Genomic DNA, 7,733 nt, shown 5'->3' on the forward strand with positions numbered 1-7,733 from the left:
ATTCTTGAATTTAAATGCTCTACAATATGCATAATTTATCCATTTTTCCTATAACCACACTTAGATGAATTCTGTAATTATAATTAACATCGTAATGGTATGCACTGAGATTCAAATCTGTGTAAGTGATTCGTCCGTATCGATCATGATTGTCTGTCGGTTATGTGTGTGAAGTTGGTCCCCCGACTTTGTCCAATCGATTCCAAAACTATGTCAATATTTTGCAAATTAATTGCAAATCGGTTTTTAGAATTTGCAAATTACTCATAAAGAAATTATAAGCAAAAAACCATTACGGGGGGTAATAAAAAATAAAATATCGATTTGCAAATTCTAAAAACCAATTTGCAATTATTTGAAATTAATTTGCAAAATATTGACATAGTTTTGGAATCGATCGGACAAAGTCGGGGGGCAGCGTGAAGTTGGCCCCCCGTAATGGTTTTTTGCTTATAATTTCTTTATGAGTAATTTGCAAATTCTAAAAACCGATTTGCAATTATTTGCAACTAATTTGCAAAATATTGACATAGTTTTGGAATCGATTGGACAAAGTCGGGGGGCCAACTTCACACACATCTATCGGTTTCCAATCTTGCATATCTTTGCTTGATTGTTTCTGAAGCTCATATTGCCATTTTTTTTCGTGCTTGAGACGTACAACCACCAACTGATCGATCTTTTTTTGGGAAGCATAATTTAACAGGTAGATTTTTTTACAGACTGAAGTTAACAATGATATTAATAAAGTATTATAATATCGAAAGGTTTAAAGGAAAACCGCAATTAAACTTTAAGAATTTTATTTTAGATTTGTCTTCGGCGGCATAGATCTTTTACGACCATCCCTATTCTCTGGGAGTATATAAGAATGCAATATGCCCCACGTTTTACCGTTGCAAATGAATATTGATCATATAATACGGATCGTCTCTTTTTATTGTTAATAATATAGATATATTGATATATAAGTCAATATGTATTCGTCTTTGATTTCTACGGGGCGATATAATCTGGCCGTTATTTATTAATCTGTTAAATTTTAATTTACTATTGTTACATAATGATGTGTGAGCATATCAATACAGTCATGACTAAATAAATTATTCAAATATTAAAAAAAAAACGAGACGGAAATATATACTGTTTTAAAAAATACAAAATTTTAAAGTACCATAAAACAATAACTATAGGTACCTACACAAAATCAAAAATATGACTAGCGGTCTTCAAATTTTAAGCGATAATTTTGGAAGAAAAATAATTTTACGAGAAATTTAACCATTTTAATTTTGGCGGAAACGATATGCACGTCCGGAGCCAGAGCCTCATACAGTGGCTAGTTATTAGTAGTTACTAGTACATTTTAATATTATATAAATTTTTTTATAAAATACCGGAAATGAAAATATACGTGATCTATATTATATTATGAATCGCATTACATGTCCGGTGTTTGGTCATTTACCTTGTTCATGAGCTCGACGTTCGGTTATACACACGCGTTAATTTTATCATCACGACTGCTGTAAAATATATACGCAAACTAATTCATACAATTATTTTTAGCCACGGCACGTCACGTCTATACAATAATAGTCCGTGATCCGTCTACGGTAAGATTGAGGTACATTACTTTAGATTTCTGAGTGCCGATTTTTATATATAGATACTTTATAAGTACCTATAGGTAGATATTTGAAATACATATATAGGTACTAAGTGAATTTATATATTTGAATGCAAATTATTTAAAAATAAAACACTAAGAAAAATTACAAAATCTCCGTCATACGTATCATCAAATCACACCCTGCATAAAGAACTGCACATGAAAACAATTCAGGAAGAGGCAAAAAATTATTATAAACGATTCCACCTACGCCTTAACTACCATCCATACGAACTTATAAAAAAATCTAGCTGAATTAATCGTCCCTAGTAACCCTCATATAGTCGCCTTAAGTGAAAGTGGCGCAGAGACCTACTAAACCCTTAATCCAAGTAACAAAAACAAAAAAATTGTATAAAATAATCAAAAGACGAAAGTGTCATCGGTGGATGGCTCCTTCGTTCATAATTTTCAATTTTCCTTTTGTTAATTAGCTCATACTCTTATTGTGCCGATTGTGTATCTTATTGTATATTTATTAACAAAAAAAAAATTGCTAATTCTAAGGGGTTTCTTAATTCCATTGGACTGTACACTGTGGATTTCCAGTCAGTATTTCTTTCAGACAATTTTCTTCGGAGGGGCAATTATAACATGTATTATTTTATTTGCACAATATCAAATTATTATATTATTATAATAGGTAATCTGTTATGACTGTGAACATTTTAATTAAATACATATACGTCACACACAACATTTCACATAAAGTTTTACATACACACATAATGGTATTATTATAATATATCAACCTTATTTTTAAACACATGGATGTTAAGTCCAATATACCTAGGTACAAAAAATAATAATAATAATAGCTAGAAAAAAATATTTTCACATTATTTTTAGTTTAAAATTATCAAATTTTAATTTAATTTAAATAATTTAAAAATGATATTATTATTGTTATTAAATTATTTTAAGCTCTATAGAAATCTTTATACAAATTTATTTGAATAAGGTAATCATTGAAAATAATATTTAATAGATATACCATACATTTAAATGGAATTTATACCATTAGGTAGGTAGGTATTCATTTATGGAAAAGTAACATACTATAATAAATTAATAATTATAACATAATACCATTTAAATCACAACTCATAAGAAAAACATATAACTTACACACATTTATAAATGTCTGTATACTGTATAGTGTATATAAACAAATAAAATATTAAAGATTTGCTGAAATGTTATTTAATGACTTTTTATTGTTGAACTATTAAATAATAAGAAATACTAAGGAAGTTACCGAGGTAAAAATAAAAAATTATAAAATATTTTTTAGTACCTATGAATTAAACTTTTTAACTGACTTTATTATATACTATATGTCTATATATGGTATATAAACATCGCAATATTATGTAGGTATTTTCTAGTATGAAATTGTCATACTAATATTAATATTGGTCGTAAAGAAAATAAAAGTATTCATAAAATTATAGAATATAATATAATATATTAATATTATGACATTATATTAAATAATAAATAATAAAACAAATAAAAGTATAATTGGTGTAATATTATATTATGATAATAATGTCCAAAAAAAATCAAAGCATTCATAATGTAAGTCATATACCCGTATCATCCCATTTCGCCGAATCCCACTTGGCCGACAAAAAAACCAGTTTTATATGGATTGATAATAAATCCCATTTGGCCGAATCCTATTTTTCCTAATCCCATTTTGCCAAAAACCATGGGTTTTTACTCATCAGAGGTTTTTTTAGGAAAATAATAATAATAATAAATTTATTAAACACCGGAAACGAAAGGTCGGGCCGCAACTCACCCTCAGTCAGGTACACAACACTCAGTAATAACAGTCAATACACTTCGCCGTTTAAACAATAGTAAAGTAATAGGTAGTACTAGTAGGTACATTATCACAGTGAACAACAATGATACACATTACAAACTAATGAAATACCTACGTATTATTCTCATATTAATTTTGGTGTTTAATAATTTATAGTCAGCGTTGTCCCATAATAATTATCTATGTGATTACTGATTTCTATTGAGAAAAAAAAAATTTATAAATAGAATACTGTATCGACCCTCATCTGATGTATCTCTTATCTATTGTTGGTGATTCGCCGTGATATAGAATTTACATTTGTCTTATGACTATTTGATTTTTTTTTACTATTCTTCAAATTTTCTCTAGGGGTGGGGGGGCACTACTACACTAGACATTATCCGAAGGGTCTTGCACCCTCCTGGAGAAGTACCTGAAAGAAACGCTGTCTTCAGTACAAATATATATTATACAAAAAAGATTCATATTCATATTGTATAACCAAAAACTATTTATGTAGGTATACCTAGAAAAATTATTTCGATTCTGCTAAGAACTCTTAGACTCTATTATACTATTTATAGTACCTATGGAACTTAAAAATATTTTGAAATTTTGAACTATTTTTTTACAGCAGAATATTTATTATTTATAATTTTATTGGAAAACAAATATACAGCTATTTTAAAAATAAACACTACATAATATAATATACAAGTATTTTTAACAAGAATGCAGCCATGTCGCATTGTTACCAACTATATGTGTGAATGTAAATATACCTATAATTAACACGGGCAGCGTATAAAAACATGATTACCTCGAGCGAGAAAAACATTTTTTTTTCTCTCTAAAATCGACGCTAAACATCGCGCGCACGGTCATATTATATATAAATACAAACGATCGTGGTGATTAGTAACATCGACGACGACTGTATTTTGGCATTATAGAATAACGTTTTCAACCTTGGAAACTTCGAAAGTGGCGATGGGTAGTCTTCGGACGTTATAAAAATATTAAGGTGGCTTATACACGACTCGCTATTTTTTTAACGACAATTTATATCGTAAATTTAAAACTGAATAATTACTGTTGTTTTGATACGACGTAAGTGGACATGATGGACAGACCCTTCTGTTATCGCCTTATCGATGAGTGGCAGTGTGCCAGTCCAAAGAGATTGTATTTTTGGTTTTTTTTTAGATACCACATGAGACATAATATTGTAGCAATCTACATACCCCCAGCAAAAAAAATACCCAATTATACTAGGCGGGTCTTAAACACCCAAGACATTTTAAAGGAAGTGAGGCCACGAGAGACTTAACCCTACCACATTCCTCATATACTGATACTTCTTCTTATATCCATTATATTGAATAACTCTATTAATAAAATATAATGAAATAAAATGAAGATTGAAGAAAATTTTGAAAAAATTCGGGAAAGGGTTAAATCAATAATGACTGTGAGTTTGCAGGAAACTTAATTCTTTTTAGGTTATTGCATAGAACATAGAACTTTCTTATATTAGGTAGGTATATACAAACTCAATTTCGGATGTTTATTTGCTTTTAAAGAACGGTTTTTTAAATTTTAGATCATTTTATAAAGTTCATTGGAAAATTTTTCATTTTTTATTACTTTTTTAAATACTTGTACATATCTCATTTATTAAAAACTCATATTACTCTTATTTTTAAAATTTTTGTATGATTAAAAATAATTAAAAATATTGTTTTTTCTTAATACAGCTGTTAATAAATACATGCAGGTGCGTTTTATAATTTGAATTCATTTTCCAAGATCTAACTTCAAAAATACGAGTACAATACAACTACCAGTGTTTGAAATCAAAAAAAAATAAATAAAAACTGGTAACCAAATATCAAAATCAATGTCGGAATTTTTCTCCGATTTCAAGCCCTGGACTTTATTTTCTATATTCCTAGTATTATTCATTTAAACTTTAAACTGGTATAATATGTCACTAATATTATTAATTACCTAGTTATATATTTTTAATAACATTTTTGCATTTTGCATGTTTTAGATTTTATATAAGTAATTAGCTGTTATATAATTAGGTATGTAAAATATTTAAGTTGTATAATACTTATCAATCGGACTAAATTTTAAATATCATTAAAAACATACGAGATGCTCTATAATATATATTAAAATATATTCTCACCTTTAAATTTAATGATAGAAGTTCACTCTAATATTTAAATGGCTGCAACACAATTGATAAAATTGCGGAATCTAGTATAATTTAATAACAATTTTTTATCTAAACCTTGATGGATAACTAATGTAATGGCAACGTTGCGATAAAGAAGTCAAGTGGAATTATATATTTAGTACTTATCTCTATATATATATATAGATATGTAATTATTATTAATTTCTTCAAAAATTTGAGAAACTGTTCTCAAACCGATTTAACATAAAGTGTGTTGTACTTTAACGCGAATTTGCTATGAAACGTTTGTGAAACGAGGACAACACGTCCCAATAATTTTTATGCTGAGCCATAAAATATAAATATATCTACAAGAATTGTGCTCACATATCTTATTATTTATACATTATCAGAGCCAGAGGCAAGTGAGGTATTGGGGGTCGTGACACCCCGCCATCGGATAATCGTAATGAAAGTCGGCACTTTCGGCATACGGAATTTTTTAGATAAAATAACCTATTAAGATACTTACTATAGCCGTGGAATAGTCCATGTCTATTTTTAAAACTGTTAGTATAAACTGATAAACATTTTCCTATATCTCGTACATCCATCCACTACAGTACTACACTACTGTCTACTGCACACCACCAATCATTTCACAATACACGTTCCGTCGTCTTGTGTGTGAATGAGTACTAGATACTGCAGAAGTAATATAGATTGATAATCACATAATAAAATATGTAGGTATTATTATAATTTTCACTTTTAATTTCAATTTATAATGGAATATATAAGGAAAGGAATTAAACTTGTGTGGTTATGTATTTAATAAATATTATCGTGCTAAACATGAACGTCAGCAAGACAGCAACATAATGGAAAACGAGTTTCAGTAATGCATTTCGGTGTACCAGAAAATCCATTCGAAGCTTCAAAATAATTACATATAGCATATTCACCAACTTTAAGTTAGTTTAAAATAAAATGTATTCAATTAAGTACCTGAATTTATATTTAACTTATTTTTTCAAATGATATAAAACCAGCACAAGTTCTACTATGAAAAATATTCAAAACATTGAAAAAAATAATGTTGATACATGCACATCTGTTGAAAAAGATCCAATGCAATTAGTAATATACAAATGAACTTTTTTTATAAATTAAAATACACTTTTTATAATAATATTATTGATTTTTTTATTATAATGTAGATTGTTATTTTATGTAAATGTAGGTATACGTTTTCAATTTATATCTATTATTTCTTAATATATTAAGTAGATTTATGTTTAATTTATTAATAGGTAACCAAAAATACCACAAGTTGCACAACTTACTTACAACCTACTTAAGAAGAAGAAAACTGTTTCAGTGAAACTATAGAATATCGTAATATAACGTATTATAATGTAACATTATGTAAAAAAAATGTATGCTGTTAATTGCTGTGTAACTTTTCAATACTTCAAATCATATTTATTTAAAGGACCCACAAATGACTAGGAAAATAAATGCATTCAATTCAGTAAAAGCAATCCCAATATTTATCGGATTTTTGGGACAACCATACAGAAAAATATTATAGTTGTAAAAAATATGTTATAATATTATAATTATTTTAGTAGTAATTTTTTTTTTGTGTATAACCGCAGCAGAGGAGGCTATGTGTGAACAATACACTACACCTCTTTTACCGAGTTTTAATAGGTATAGGTATTTAATTTGTTTCAACACGACCAGCTCACTTTTTAAGTCACGCGATTGGGTCTCTCTTTATTTCTATCAAACACTACAGTTATGGGTTAAAAGAGGTTGTTTAATCATTTTTCAATGATATACAAGTTTTATTTGAGGAAAATTTAATTGTTATTAACCCGTGCATATTCTATACACATCTAGGTACTGTTTCTCAATTCGATAATTTGGTAATTACTAACGCAGCACTTACTCACAAAAAAAAAAGTTTTAACAGAGGATAAAATATTTATAAATGTGTTGAAATAGCTCAAATTTGATTGGTTTACTTAGTTCTAAATAAACCACTAAAA

Source organism: Diuraphis noxia, unplaced genomic scaffold (genome assembly GCF_037042655.1).
Source record: "Diuraphis noxia isolate RWA-SAM2 unplaced genomic scaffold, SU_Dnox_SAM2 contig0004, whole genome shotgun sequence".
Taxonomy (NCBI): Eukaryota; Metazoa; Arthropoda; class Insecta; order Hemiptera; family Aphididae; genus Diuraphis; species Diuraphis noxia.